Below are 14757 nucleotides of genomic sequence, written 5' to 3' on the forward strand. Positions count from 1 at the left end.
CAGTCAGTTATGTGCCCGACTTCAGCTCAGGTCATAATCTCACAGTTCCGAGTTTGATCCCCGCGTTGGGCTCTGTGCTGACAGCTCAGAGCCTGGAGCCTGCTTTGGATTCTGTGTCTCCCTCTCTCTCTGCCCCTCCTCCACTCGTACTCTGTGTGGGTGTCTCTCTCTCAAAAATAAACATTAAAAAGATTAAAAAATAAAAAGCTACCATTCCCTATATATTTTCCTGATGGAGATAAAGAGGATCAACCAGAAGATTTGTATGATGAAAACATGCACCGACTTATATTCTCCTTTCTTAGCCACAATACCACACTTGTTATTTCCATCAAGAGCGTTGATATATCAGCTGTCCTCCAACTGAGTTTTGTTAGAAAAATTACCACTCAGATTAAATACATTGGATATGACAAATTTTGCAGTTTGCTGGCAGTTTGCTGACAGTTTGCATTTTAGCAAAACCTCTGTAACATTTCCCAAGTTATCTTAAGTGTTTATAAATTTAACTTCTTTTATTAAAAGCAATGATGATGAAGCACCTGGGTGGCTCAGTCAGTTGAGCATCTGACTCTTTTGATTTTGGCTTGAGTTATGATCCCAGGGTCGTGAGATCAAGCCCTATGTCAGGCTCAATCCCTATGAGAGGGATTCTCTCTCTCCTCTTTCTGCCACTCCTCCATCCACACTCTCTCTCTTTCTCTCTCAAAATAAATAAATGAACATTTTAAAAAATGAGTAAGTTCTAGAGAACTACCATACAACACTGTACCTATAGTCAACAATAATATATCAACACTTAAAAAGTTGTTAGGAGGGTAGGGGCAACTAGGTGGCTCAGCTGGTTAAACATCTGACTTTGGCTCACGCCATGATCTCACTGCTCATGAGTTCAAGCCCTGTGTCAGGCTCTGTGCTGAGAACTCAGAGCCTGGAGCCTGCTTCAGATTCTGTGTCTCCCTCTCTCTCTGCCCCTCCCCTGCTCACACTCTGTGTGTGTGTGTGTGTGTGTGTGTGTGTGTGTGTGTGTGTCTCTCAAAAATAAACATTAAAAAAAAATCACAAAATATTTGTTAGGAGGGTAAATCTTATGTTAACTGTTCTTTCCACGATAAAGTAAAATACAAAAAAAAATTGAATCACCAAAAGGATTCTTTGTGTGTGTGTGTGTGTGTGTGTGTGTGTGTGCGCAAAACTATTGTATTTACAAAAATGGCACAAAAATGAATTCAACAGTCGATGCACATGAGTATTTTATTCATCTCTTTAACAAAAGATATTCTAACACTATAGAACTGAATAAGAACAGCAGCTGTTAAGCACTAGAGTCATATAAGTTACACCAGATCAGGCAAATATTGCCTAAGTAAAATTCTATTGTTAGAGCTGAAACAGGTTTAAGGACATTCAAGTTCAAGCACAGAGATACAAATCTTTCAGAGCCCCATCTATTTTTGTTTGAAGAATGTGACCTTTCTTCCAACTTGTGGTCTTAAACTTCTGTTTTACAAAATCTAAAAGGAGGGGTGCCTGGGTGGCTCAGTCAGTTAAGTGTCTGACTTCGGCTCAGGTCATGATCTCACAGTTTGTGAGTTCAAGCCCCGCCAGGGGCTCTGTGCTGCCAGCTCAGAGCCTGGAACCTGCTTCAGACTCTGTGTCTCCCTCTCTCTCTGCCCCTCCCCTGCTCATGCTCTGTCTCTCAATAATAAATAAACATTAAAAAAATTTTAAAAAAACCCAAAAGGAAAATGCAAAAGAAATTAATACAATAGAGGTTGTTTTATTTATTTTATTTTTTTTAATGTTTATTTTTTGAGAGAGACAGAGAGAAAAAAAAAAATGGGTGGGGAGGGGCAGAGAGAGAGAGGGAGATACAGAATCCGAAGCAGGCTCCAGGCTCTGAGCTGTCAGCACAGACCCCGATGCGGGGCTTGAACTCAGGAGCTGTGAGATCATAACCTGAGCTGAAGTCAGAGGCTTAACCTACTGAGCCACCTAGACACCCCATGGTTATTTTAAACAAGAGTAACATACAGAGCTGAATTAAGATGAATTAAAGAAAGCCAAAACATTACAATCATAAAACTTGCTTGTTACTTGTTGGAACCAGTCCTACACTAGGAGTTAGGTAATATATACAATTATTTTCAAGCAGATTACTTTATGTTGCTCAAACACGTTCTCTTTATCAGCGCACTGTTAAACTAATCAAAAACTCTCCACGCGTATATTTCCTTACAATAGCAGCACACACTACTGCTACCTGCAAAGCTCTCATTCTCAAATGACTTACTGAATGAAAGGAAATGAAAAGCAGAGAAAGAACAAGGAGAAATAATGAGAATTAGAAGATTCATGCAGTTCAGCTCTTTTAATCAGCCAGCCAGCTTGCTGGCAGCAAGGGATGGTTTCTGTGGAGGAAGTTTCTGTGGAGTGGGAATGCGGGTCATCAGTGACTTGTCTTAGTCAGAGCTGCAGTAGGAAGCTGCTTCCTCTTCAGTTGTGTTTTAGCCAGGTTGTAATCCCTGGCATCAAAGTATTTTTGCCCTTTCTGCAATCGTTTCCTTAAGAAATCTAAACCTCCAGGCTTTTGTCCCAGATGATGATACCTTGGTTTTAATTTTGCTTCCTCGGCTTTCTCTGGACTCGTCACTTTATCTTCCATTGCCTTCTACTCCTCCGTGGAGGCTGCCTTGGGGACCTCCATGGACATACTGCTTCTTCTTCCCCTGCTTCTCTTCATCAGAAGGATTCTATCAAGTATCAGGGTTAAAGACTCCAAGTCCAGGCCTCTACAGTGTGGGATACATACCTTGTTATGAGATACTGGATTTGGAGATTTAAACCCCACACACCCTTGGTCAAAACCAAGCAAAGGAAGGAAATGTAACAATACAAAAAAAAAACAAACAAACCATGAATCAGACTTGGTCAGCTCTGTGGTGACATTAAGGCCTGAGAGTGGAATAATGCAATTCACAAACTTCTCTTTTGTAACAATATTTAGGAACAGTGAATGTCTTCACTGTAAATCAAGTGTAAGATCCTGACACTTATATGTAACACAGTGCAATCACATTTGGCTGTTCTGTGACAAAGAGGAAAAGAGGGAACTCTCAGAATCGCTGTAGCTTTGAACCTGCAAAATATTCTGCACACTTTCATATTCAGTACATGCCCCTCAAAAAAAAATCAAGCCATATATAGAAGTGAATGCAGTGAATCATCAGAATCCTCCTCTCCTCCTCACCCCTCATCCCTACACTTTGGCATCACTTTGATATGTATCCTTCCTGTTTGTATGCACATATACCTACACGCAGTATATACATGATTAGGTATTATCCTAACCACATCATTCTTGATTTGCCTTTCCTACTTAAAATTTCTATTGGCTACATAGTATTACATATGACAATTTCAGCAATCACTCATTGAGGGGATACGTTTCATTGTATTTCACTTCTTTTTTCTATTTTTAAACTATTATTTTTAATCTATACAAGTAAAACTTGCCCATATTTTTAAAAATTCAGACCGTATAGATGTGTGTAAAATGAAAAACAAAAACATCTCCTACCTCCCATCCCCACCAACCACATCACTGCCACACCCATTACTCAGAGGTTTTTTATCAATACTTTCTGTTTTTTGGGTTTTTAAATTTTTTTTAACATTTATTTATTTTTGAGAGAAAGAGACACAGTGTGAGCAGGAAAGGGGGAGAGAGAAAGAGAGACACACAATCCAAAACAGGCTCCAGGCTCTGAGCTGTCAGCACAGAGCCCGAAATGGGGCTCAAACTCTCGAGCAGTGAGATCATGACCTGAGCTGAAGTCAGATGCTTAACCCACTAAGCCACCCAGGGGCCCCAATAGTTTCTGTTTTAAATTCTACTACTGTTTACCACCAAAACTATATGTAATATATTTACACCCTTTTTTCTTGATTTATCAACTATAGATATTAGTTATTAACTCCTCATAATGAAAAATTAGGACCGTTTTATTTAAATTTGTAAATTCAGGGGTGCCTGGGTGGCTCAGTCAGTTAAGCATCCGACTTTTGATTTTGGCTCAGGCCATGATCTCATGGTTGGTCCTGGAATCAAGCCCTGAGTCGGGCTCCACACTGATTGTCGAGCCTGTTTGGGATTCTCTCTCTCTGCCCCTCCCCTGCTCTTTCTCTCTCAAAATAAATAAATAAACATTTTTTAAAAATTAGTAAATTCAACACATGGATGAAAATGAAATACAGCATTTAGCTATTGGATAAATCCAACCTGCTGCTAATAACGAATCCTCTTTTGCGGTAACACAACCTGGTTGCTACAAATACTAGTTTAATTTGAGAAATACAGTAGTTTAGTAATAACTTGGATTTAGACACCGATAAACTCCTTCAGGGGACGGGAACGCCTCAGTTCACATCATGGTCCTGCTGCAGATTAACTCTGTGACTGTAAACACATTGCTTCACCTCACAGTGCCCTAGTTCCCTATCTCTTCAGGTAGGAATGATAACTATATCTCACAGATCTGAATAAGAATCAAATTAAATAAATTGTGCCTTTGAAAATGAGGCATCCTTAGTGCCTTTCCCTTTAGCCATCTGTGCCATTCCTGGAGCTGGTGCCCAGCAAACAAGGCAGAGCCCGGCAGATAGGTCAGGCCGCGAGGTCAGGAATCCTCCCTGTGCCCATGCCTTACTGCTTCTCAGGTTTCAAGCCCCTAAGAGATCTGATGGGAGGGGGTGCCAGCAGGAGTGGAAACTGAACCAGCATTTGAGTTAGCAGGGTCTCTCATGTACCCCAAGAATGGGCAGTCCTAAAGCAAAACTAGAAGCTGCAAGCGGGAGAGATAGATGCCTGTTGCCAGGGGTGGTAGCAATAGAGGCACCAATCCCCTCAGCCTGGAGCAGGATTTAAGTATCTGACAGGGGACAGGGAGTGCGATGGGAGCAGCCATGGATGTAGGAATCAGATTTCTAGGTTTCTGAGATAGTCCCAGGAATTAGGTCCCGGGACATGAGAGCAGAAGGGGAGAGAGGAGCGCCTGGTTGCAGACAGGAATATGTCATTGCCCTGGGTGACCCAACAGTCTTACATCGACTTAGCTCTCCACCTTGGCTTCCTCATTAACTTAACTTGCACGAGGTAACCTGACGATTTTGTATTTCTTTCTGTAAATTATTGTCATTTCCTTTATTGTTTTAATTTTCATGTTAAGAAAAATTTCAAACACACAGAAGTAGGGAAATAATATAATTAGTATATAACACATATAATGTACAAAGAGTATAAAATACCCATTAACCAAATTCAATCATTATTATCAAGATTTTCCCACACCTGCTTCACTTAAAAATTTTTTTAAATGTTTATTTATTTTTGAGAGAGAGAGAGTGAGTATGAGCAGGGGAGGGGCAGAGAGAGAGGGAGATACAGAATCTGAAGGAGGCTGCAGGCTCTGAGCTGTCAGTACAGAGCCTGATGCAGGGCTTGAACCCACAAACTGTGAGACCATGACCTGAATGGAAGTCAGACACTTAACTGACTGAGCCACCCAGGTGCCCCAAAACTAAAATATTTTAAAGCAGATAGATAGACCCAAGTCACTTCATCCCTACTCATTTCAGTATGGATCTCTAAAACATATGTACACTTTCCTACACACCCTCAATATTCTGCTTTGTATTTATTACTTTCTGTGAGCTAGTTAATAGGAGATGAATATATTCTCAGGGTGTCGACAAAATCAAGTTTCTGACTCTGATGCACAGCGAACGCACTGAGGTGGATGTGCCTGTAAGGACTCTTCTGGTCACCAGGATCCCTTTGTGTGAGCATGGTCTGAACTACAACAATACAGGCACTCTCACTTCTCATGTGCATACACACGCACACACTGTGCATACACACACACACACACACACACACACAAAACTAAAGCAGAAATGAAGTAAGCACCTTCTACACAGTGAAACAGGCTGTCACTGCAGCAATTCTGGTAGGCCATCAAGATAAATGGGGATTCTACCCAGACAGAGAACACCAATGCAAAGGTATCATCTATGCTGGCTTGGGAAAGAGAAAACAAGAACGTCAGAGAGCTAGGAAAGTACTGGCTGTTGGAAAGGGACCCGAAAACCATAAACCACACTAACAGAGGCAGTATGTCATGCCAGAGCGAAATTCTGCTGGTTCCACCTTATCACTTCTATCCTGGTGTGTGAGAATCTCATTAATCTTCCCTTGCCTTCCTCGCCATACCCACTGACCTCCTCCTGACCCATGGGTCCCCAAGGCAGTGATTTCATAGGCAGTTCTTCTCTTTCCCATCCTTTCTCTCCATCTTCCCTCCTCTCCAGATGCCTCTTTTATTAACTACCCAGTGCCTTAATTTTATTATTTCTTTCTTTCTTTCTTTAATTTTATTTGAGAGAGAGAGAGAAAAAGTGCGCACATGTGTGTAAGTGGGGGAGGGGCAGAGAGAGGGAAGAGAATTCCAAGCAGCCCCACGCTGTCAGTGCAGAGCCTGACACAGGGCTCAACTTCACAAACTGTGAGATCATGACTTGAGCCGAAATCAAGACTCAGAAGCTTGAACGACTGAGCCACCCAGGTGCACCCCCCACCCCCAATGTCTTCATTTTAAACTAATTTTAAGCACTAAAGACACATTTCTTTGGCCTAAGACACATTCAACACATAGCACAGTGTCTGGTATACAATCTCTGCTATGATCTGAATGTGTGTGTCCCCCAAAAGTCACCAGTTGGAATCCTAATGCCGAAGTGATGATGTTAGAAGATGATGGAGACTTTGGGAGGTGATTACGACACAAGGATGGAGCCCTCATGAATGGGATTCATGTTCTTACAAAGGAGGTCCCACAGACCTCCCTACCCTTCCTACTCTGTGAGGACACAGTGAAAAAGCAATGGCTATGAATCGGGAAGAGGGTCCTCACCAGAAGATGACCCTGCTAGTGCCTTCATCTTGGACTTTTTTTTGTTTGTTTATTTATTTATTTTGAGAGAGAGAGAGAGAGAGAGAGAGAGAGAGAGCAAGCAGGGGAGGGGCAGAGAGAGAGAATCCCAAGCAGGCTCTGCACTGTCAGCATAGAGCCTGACATGGGGCTTGAACCCACGAACTGTGAGGTCATGACCTGAGCTGAAACCAGGAGTCAGATGGTCAACTGACTGAGCCACCCAGGTGCCCCTTGATCTAGGACTTCTAAGCCTCCAGAACTGTGAGAAGTAGATTTCTGCTGTTTCTATGACACCCAGCCTGTGGTATTTTGTTATAGCAGCCCAAACGGAGTGAGATAGCCTGTTGAGAAATATTGGTTAGGGGCACCTGGGTGGCTCAGTAGGTTAAGTGTCTAGTTCAAGCCCCACATCCGACTCTGTGCCAATGGTGGGGAGCCTGCTTGAGGTTCTGTCTCCCTCTCTCTCTGCCCCTCCTGCTTGCTCTCTCTCTCTCAAAAACAAACAAACAAACAAACTTAAAAAAATAGACATATTGGTTGGATGGATGGATGATGAGTGGTTTTAAGCGAAAGGGTAATACTTTAAAACCCACATGAGTTCTGATGGAACTTTGCTATGACACTGAGGATCCATTAGCCAAAATGGGCAACTAGTCATCATAGCTGGCTGTTCACTCGGGAGGTTACAAGAGTGAAAATGTGATACACGTGCCCTTCCCAGCACCACCAGCTACCAAGCATAAGAAGGGAAGAAAATGTCAGGATGGAAAGATGATGGGCACTGGGCTGGGGGAAACCTGAATGCAAACCTTGAGTCCACCATCTTCTAATAACGTGGCTTTCAATAAATTATTTAAAAGACTTCATTTATCCTTGGGTGCCTGCGTAGTTCAGTAGGTTAAGTATCCGGCTGTTGAATCTGGCTCGGGTCATGATCTCAGGGCCATGGGACAGAGCCCCGCATGGGGCTCTGTGCTGGGCATACAGTCTGCTTGAGAGTCTCTCTCTCTCTCTCTCTCTCTCTCTCTCTGTCTCTCTCTCTCTTGTGTTCCTGCCCCTCCCCCTACTCTGCTCTCATACACACACACACTCTCTCTCAAAAAAAATTTCATTTATCCCATGTATAAAATGGGGATAATAGTATCCACTATGCAAGGCTGTTATAAGGATTAAATTAAATGATGTATTTAATTAAAGTTCCTAGCACAGTGCTTAACACATTTTGGGCTCAAAATCTTGTAATTTTTATGACATGATAATTATTATCATTAAGAAATCTCTGGAGAGAACCTAGGAAGTTATGGTTTATTTGTGAAATAGGCATGGTAAACACTTAAAGTTAACTTTAGACAAAGATGGTCAAATGGTATCTGTAAAAAGAAAAATTAATTTACTTAATTTTTGAGGAAGTAAATAGTGTGTAGGTAAAAGGGAAATGCTTTATATTTTCTACCTTAACACCTTAAAAAACCTTTGACAGATTTCCAAAGGAGAGGCTGAAATAAAAGTCACATAAGATTGGAATGTTTTGTGAGGCCATAAGGAACTAAGCAAACATAAGCAAACATAAGGAAGCAAAAACAATGGGTGCAGCCTGTTGATTCCAGCCAGGGGAGGGAACTAGAGGGCCCAAGTGACAGGTCTTAGAAAGGCAGCAGATATATGAAGGGTGTACTCATCATATTTCTAATTCTGGGTTTCTCAAAGGAAACAGTGCAGTTCTCTTCAGGCAGGTGGAGTCCTATGCACTTGGGATATCTGAGCAAGTGGTAGTTGGACATCAGACAACCATAGAGTTGACAGCAATGAGAGGAAGTGGGGAAGGAGACTAACATTAATCTAACAGTGACTAGAGCAAGCCATGTGCCAGTTACATCTTCTCATTTAAGTCACCACAACCCACTGATAGTAACTATTGTCTCCATTTGACAGAGAAGGAAACTGAAGCTCAAAGAGATCTTAAAATTCAAGGTCTCTCTGCTAGTAAGGGGAGGGAGCTATTATAGACAACAATGCCCAGCCAATAAGCTGAGGTCTGCTGTGGATCTGGTTCCTCTGTTCAACAAATGCTTTATTGAGCACCTACTGCGTGCCAGGCACAGGGTCAGGTGCAGGAGATATGAGCAAAGATAGACAGCCCCCAGTCTCATGGAGCATAAAGCCTAACAAGGGAGTGAGAAGCAGCCACTAGTCAAATAATGCCACTAATGAAGATAAATTTACAAAGTGAGACATGAGCATATGTAACAAATGGACTTGTCTAGACTTGGGGTGGGATGGATGCCATGGGGGAGAGTGGCTCTAGACTTTATCTAGAATTGAGTAGGTAAAGGAGTGCTGAAAAAAAACCATGCCATATAAGGCAACTGCAATTACGATGTATATCACTTATGTGTATAAGTGATCAGGAGGAGGGAATGAGCAGTGAAATCTCGAACAACACTTCTAACTAGTGATGAGTCTAGATCATGGCCAGCAAACTACAGCCCACAAGCCAAATCCAGCCTACACCTATTTTTGTGCATCCCTTGAGCTAAGAATGGCTTCTCCATTTTTAAATGGTTGAACAAAATCAAAAGAAGACTAATATTTTGTGGCAGGTGAAAAGTATACGAAATTCACATTTCAGTGTCCAGTGTTTTATGGGAACATAGCCATACTCATTTGCTTATTATCACCTACGGCTGCTTTCACAAGGGCAGAAATGAGCAAATTCGACCAGCACCAAGGTATTGCTGCAAACCGGAAATTATTTCTTATCTGGCCCTTTATAGAAAAAGTTTGCCAATCCTTGGGCTAGTCAGAAGAGCCTATAAATCTGACTCTGTGGTCAGACAACTGACAAGTGAGCTTTAGTGGGAACAAGTGCAAAGTAATGCACTTTGGGATAAAAATATCCCGACTATTTATAAAATGAAGACAGGGCTCTGAGCTGCGAGGTCACAACTCAGAACTAAGCACAACTGGGAGAACTAAAGGCAGTAACAGTAATACTAAGTGATAAAAATCAGCACGCCATGGATGGAGGTGGTTATCTGAAGACTTTACCAGATGGGGGCCTGGGGAATGATTTCAGAAAGACTAAACTAAAATTGAACCAAGAAGAAAGGCTATATTATTTTCACTTTCGCTCGAAAGTTATATATAGATATCAACAGTCTGCATGGAATCTGGGGGGGGGGGGGAATTAGTAATAAAGAATTAGAATTTATGCTGTATACACAGGACTAATCAGGGGTGGGTTATCATCTAGACTTTGTCTTATCCAATTCTATAGCTCCAGTGTCTACTTTAGTGACTGGCATATGATAAATACTCAAATAACATTTGTGGAAGGGAAGAAAGAAAGAGAAGAAGGAAAGAGGAAAGGGAAGGAAGGGCACCTGAGTGGCTCAGTTGGTTAAGTGTCCAACTTTGGCTCAGGTCATGATCTTGCCATCTGCCAGTTTGAGCCCCACATCCGGCTCTCTGCTGTCAGTGCTGCCTGCTTCAGGTCCTCTGTGCCCCTCTCTCTCTGCCCCTCCCCCACTCATGCACATGTGTGTGTATGTGCACTCTCTCTCAAAAATAAACTTTTTTAAGTTTAAAAACAAAAGGGAGGGAAGAAAGAAGGGAAGGAGAGGAGGAAAGAGGGAAAGAAGGAGGAAAATTGGGCAGAATCCATTGGGTTTGAAAGCTGAATGGCAGTTAGCCAGACACTGAGAAGGAAGAAGAACACCCCAGCAGGGAAAAAGGAACACAAAAGGCCAGGAGAGGCCATGAGGCCTGTAAATGATGTCACTGAAACCCCCCAGCCACCTTTGTTCTAGCTGTAAGGTAACTTGGTTTCTCATATTCACTGGTCCTGTGAAGAGGGCATCCAGGGCAGTAAGAGAGTTGAACCCCAGGATAATTAAGCAATCAACCACACAGTAATTTACTCAGTCTCTTGGGGCAGTCTGGCGTACACTGACTTCCCCAGCCTCACCCTCAGGCAGAGTTCCACACCTGCAAAGTTACAGAACTGACTTGGGATCTCCGCGGCTCTAACAGGGTCATGGTACCTTGGGGGTCCTATCTGAGGTGGTTGGCCTCCCTCTCAGACACCTTTGACCTCTTCCATTTCACTGTAACAGGAGTCACATCCTGAGAATTCCCTGAGAACACCCAGCCCAGTGTGCTGCAGGACCCAACAGGAACAAGGTGTCTTGCCCAGGTAAGATACTCTCCCTGCCCAGCAATATCACGGTTACAGAATCTATTCTTGCTACAAGGTAAACTCATCCCAGTAAACTGTGGTCTCAGGTCTTGGAAATACCCTCCATCCCGAGTAAATCAGGACAGCTGGTTGCCTGCCAGACCGGTTCCTCATTTACAATGGGCTTCTTACCCTACTGTTCCCCAGACTTCACCTGGACCTGCTCCAGAGTTTCTGCTACCTTAAGCCCACTGTAGAGGCAGCTTTTAGGCAACATGCCTGAGCAATGGAAACCTCAGTAAGGTAAAAGGGCCCACAGTGACCACCAGGCTAAATGCAAATAGGCCCATTAGGTGACCCGCCTCAAAATAGCCTTAAGACCTAGTTGACAACTGAGCTACTTACAATGGGGCACAGGTACCAAAAAAAGGTACCAAAATTCCACACATTCTCATACCTCCCCACCTTCCCCCCTTAACTACACCCCACCCCCCCACCCACAGCCCCCTACCAAACAGTCTCTCCTTTGCTGTCCTGCCTGTAGCTCCCTTGCGGTGTATTTAATAAACTTCTATCTCCTTTGTTCTGCCCAGGGTGAATTCTTTCACCACCCACATCACAGGCCTCCACCCAAATGGGTTGCCCCACACCCACACTCAGAATATTCAGAGTAGCTCCTTCTTGGGGTGTAGGAGGGAAGCTCACAGCGCGGGCTGGGTGGGTCACTGGGAACAGGATTAAGATCAGAGACTGGGAAACTGAGAAGGGTTCCCAAGGAACCTCAGCTGCTGGAGAGTTGGTTGTTAAGACACCTGTCTTTTGTCTGTGTCTATTTGTTTCTGTGCATACAATGGATTAGACAGTATCTAGTATCAGGAAAAACTCTCATTCTCATCCTTTCTAGTATTTTGAGGTGAGGAAGGCCTACTAATGGGAAGACTGCCTTAAAGCCTATTTGTAAGTGAGTAGAATGTGAGTTAGTAAAATATAAATAACAAAGAGGAGAGTAAAACTTGGTTGATCAGTATAAAACAGCTGTAATAATTACAGTAATTTATACCTAATTACCATATGGCATAGTGATTATGAGGCATTACCCGGTCATGTAAAACATACACCAAGATCTTTGTGATTAGGGTACTAACTTCTGCTCATTCAAGCATGCTCCTATCTATAGTCATTTTAAAACCATTAGAGGTCATTTAGGTTGGCTTGGTCTTGGGTTTTTTGCTTCAGGGAGTACAAGTTAAACAACAGGTGAATTTGTTACATTTGATTCTGGGAAGATCCATATAAAAAAATAATTAATGCCATCTTTATTTGTAAAGGAATTCTGGGAAAAACTCAAAGCACTTTGCAGATTTTAATCTAATTAATCCTCACAATAACCCTGGGAGGGAGTTTTTATACAATGGCCTTCATTGTTTAAAGCCACCAGTTCTAAGAGGTCACAAGAGTCACTTTGTCCGCATTTGCTTCTCTGTCTTGGTTTAATTCATAAATGTTATAATGTTCTCTGAAATAAGTCTACTATAAGTATAAACTGAGTATTAGTGTTTTAATCATCTCCAATCAGTATGAGACAGATTAATCTCACCACTAAGAATTTCTTAGAAATTAAACATCAGTTTCAAGAAATACAAATGTTTTTTAGAGGGGAATTTAAAGTTATGAATGAACTATGATTAAAATATTTTTTTTCTTTCTTTCTTTTTTCTTTCTTTCTTTTTTTAATGTTTATTTATTTTGAGAGAGAGCACGAACTAGGGAGAGGCAGAGAGAGAGAGAGAGGAAGAAAATCCCAAGCAGGTTTGACGCTGTGAGTGTCGAACCCAATGGAGGGCTCGATCCCATGAACCACAAGATCATGACCTGAGCCAAAATCCAGAGCAGATGCTTAACTGACTGAGGCACCCAGGTGCCCCAGATGGTATGGTTTTTAATAGCTCTCTCTAGTAAAGTAAGTAAGGGAATGTTTTCACATGCAAAATTTCATTGGATTCTTACAGTGTTCCTGTGACAGAGGTAGGACAAATACTATTTTCCACTTTTACAGCCAAGAAAATGAGTTCAGCAACAGTATGGTGCTGGGGATCACTGTGAAAGGATGGCAAAATTAGAGGCTGAAGGAACTTCTCTTGTCTGTGATGGATTCCTAAAGCATGTCCAAAATCAGCGTTCCACCCTCACCTTCAAGCTGTTACCTCCAGACTCCAGGGCAGGTGTGCTTATGTCTTAAACCCATCCCAGCTCCTATTCCCTCTAATTTTAGCCAGATATGGTTAGAGAAATTCACAGGTACATTTCCTTTAAAAAGTAAGGAAAGACAAAACAAAGGTATGAAAACAATGAACTTGATTGAGTGTTTTAGCTCACAGGTTGGTTTTCCTGACAGATACATGGGTGTGGCCCAGAGACCCTCTCCTTTATCTACTCACTGTCCAAGAAGGCAACTTGCCTGTCCTTGGGCAATTCTCTTACCTACTTTGCATCCTTCTCTTCCCCTGGAGGAGGGGTTTAACTGACTCTCCAGCCACTCTGTTAGCATAGCACTCCATAGAAAGAAGAAATTATTATACTCTCCATAGTTGTGTATCACATCACTAGCCCTTGTCCATTTGTATCTGATAGCTTTCAACCCCTCCTGAAAAAGATAAGGAGTCACATTCCAAATGCATCCTTTGGAAATGTTCTACAATCATCTATTCCAATGGAGAAAGGAATTCTCAGGTTGGGAATATGCAACATGTGAGCCTGTCAAGTAAGTGGCACCTTTCCCCATACCTCGATTTTTAAACACTTTTCCACTTTTTTCCTTTCCTTTCCAAGAAGGATTTCACAGGGTGATGTTGAAGTCTCAAGGTGCTGGCAAGTCTTTGATATATGGAACAGGGATTTCTCCCAGCACACCTGAAGGAGTCTAGGTGCTTTTCTGCACATCATTCCATTTGTGTGTGAAACTGAGAGGACAGTGCAGGCTAGTGTTTGAGAGCTTGAGCTCTGAAACCAAACTGATCTGGAATTGAACTCCTGCTCTGTTTTTTAGCTGCATGACTCCAGTCAATTTACTTCACTTCCCTGAGACTCCACGTCTTCATCTACTTAAAAAAATATGAGCTGTCATCGATTGAGCACTTACTATGTGCTAGAAACTACATATGCTATGTTTTACATGCTTTACATGCATCATCTCATTGAATCCTCACCACAGCCTTGTGAAGTGGGTACTCTTATCATCCCCATTTTATATGTAAGAAAATTGAAGCACAGATTGGTTAGTTTTCCAGAGACGATATAACTAAATGGTGAAACCAGGATACAAATACGGTCAGACTTTAAGACCCATGCTTTGAATTCTTAACTTCCCCTCTAATGGAAATCAGGTCCCCTGCAGAGGTGCTTGGTGCATAAACAAGCCCCAAGTAAATGTTAGCTGTGGTATTATTTTCAGCATTGTCATTTGTCCCAAGAGATATCTGGGCCACAAAACAGGTTTTGACGAAGGATATTTGGGGGCTATTCTCGTTGACTGCTGGAGTGTGTGTCTTGCAAATGTCAGACTTCTGGTATTACCTAAACAGTTTGTGT

The 14757-nt window shown here is 42.3% G+C and overlaps 1 protein-coding gene and 1 pseudogene across 6 annotated transcripts in view; both read right to left on the reverse strand.

Annotated features, from left to right (window-relative positions):
- BLOC1S6 (biogenesis of lysosomal organelles complex 1 subunit 6) overlaps positions 1 to 14757 on the reverse strand; it is a 136370-nt gene that overhangs the window by 70762 nt on the left and 50851 nt on the right. The window lies entirely within an intron of this gene.
- On the reverse strand, positions 1932 to 3702 carry LOC122222084 (annotated as a pseudogene).

This window comes from Panthera leo, chromosome B3 (assembly GCF_018350215.1).
Source record: "Panthera leo isolate Ple1 chromosome B3, P.leo_Ple1_pat1.1, whole genome shotgun sequence".
Classification (NCBI taxonomy): Eukaryota; Metazoa; Chordata; class Mammalia; order Carnivora; family Felidae; genus Panthera; species Panthera leo.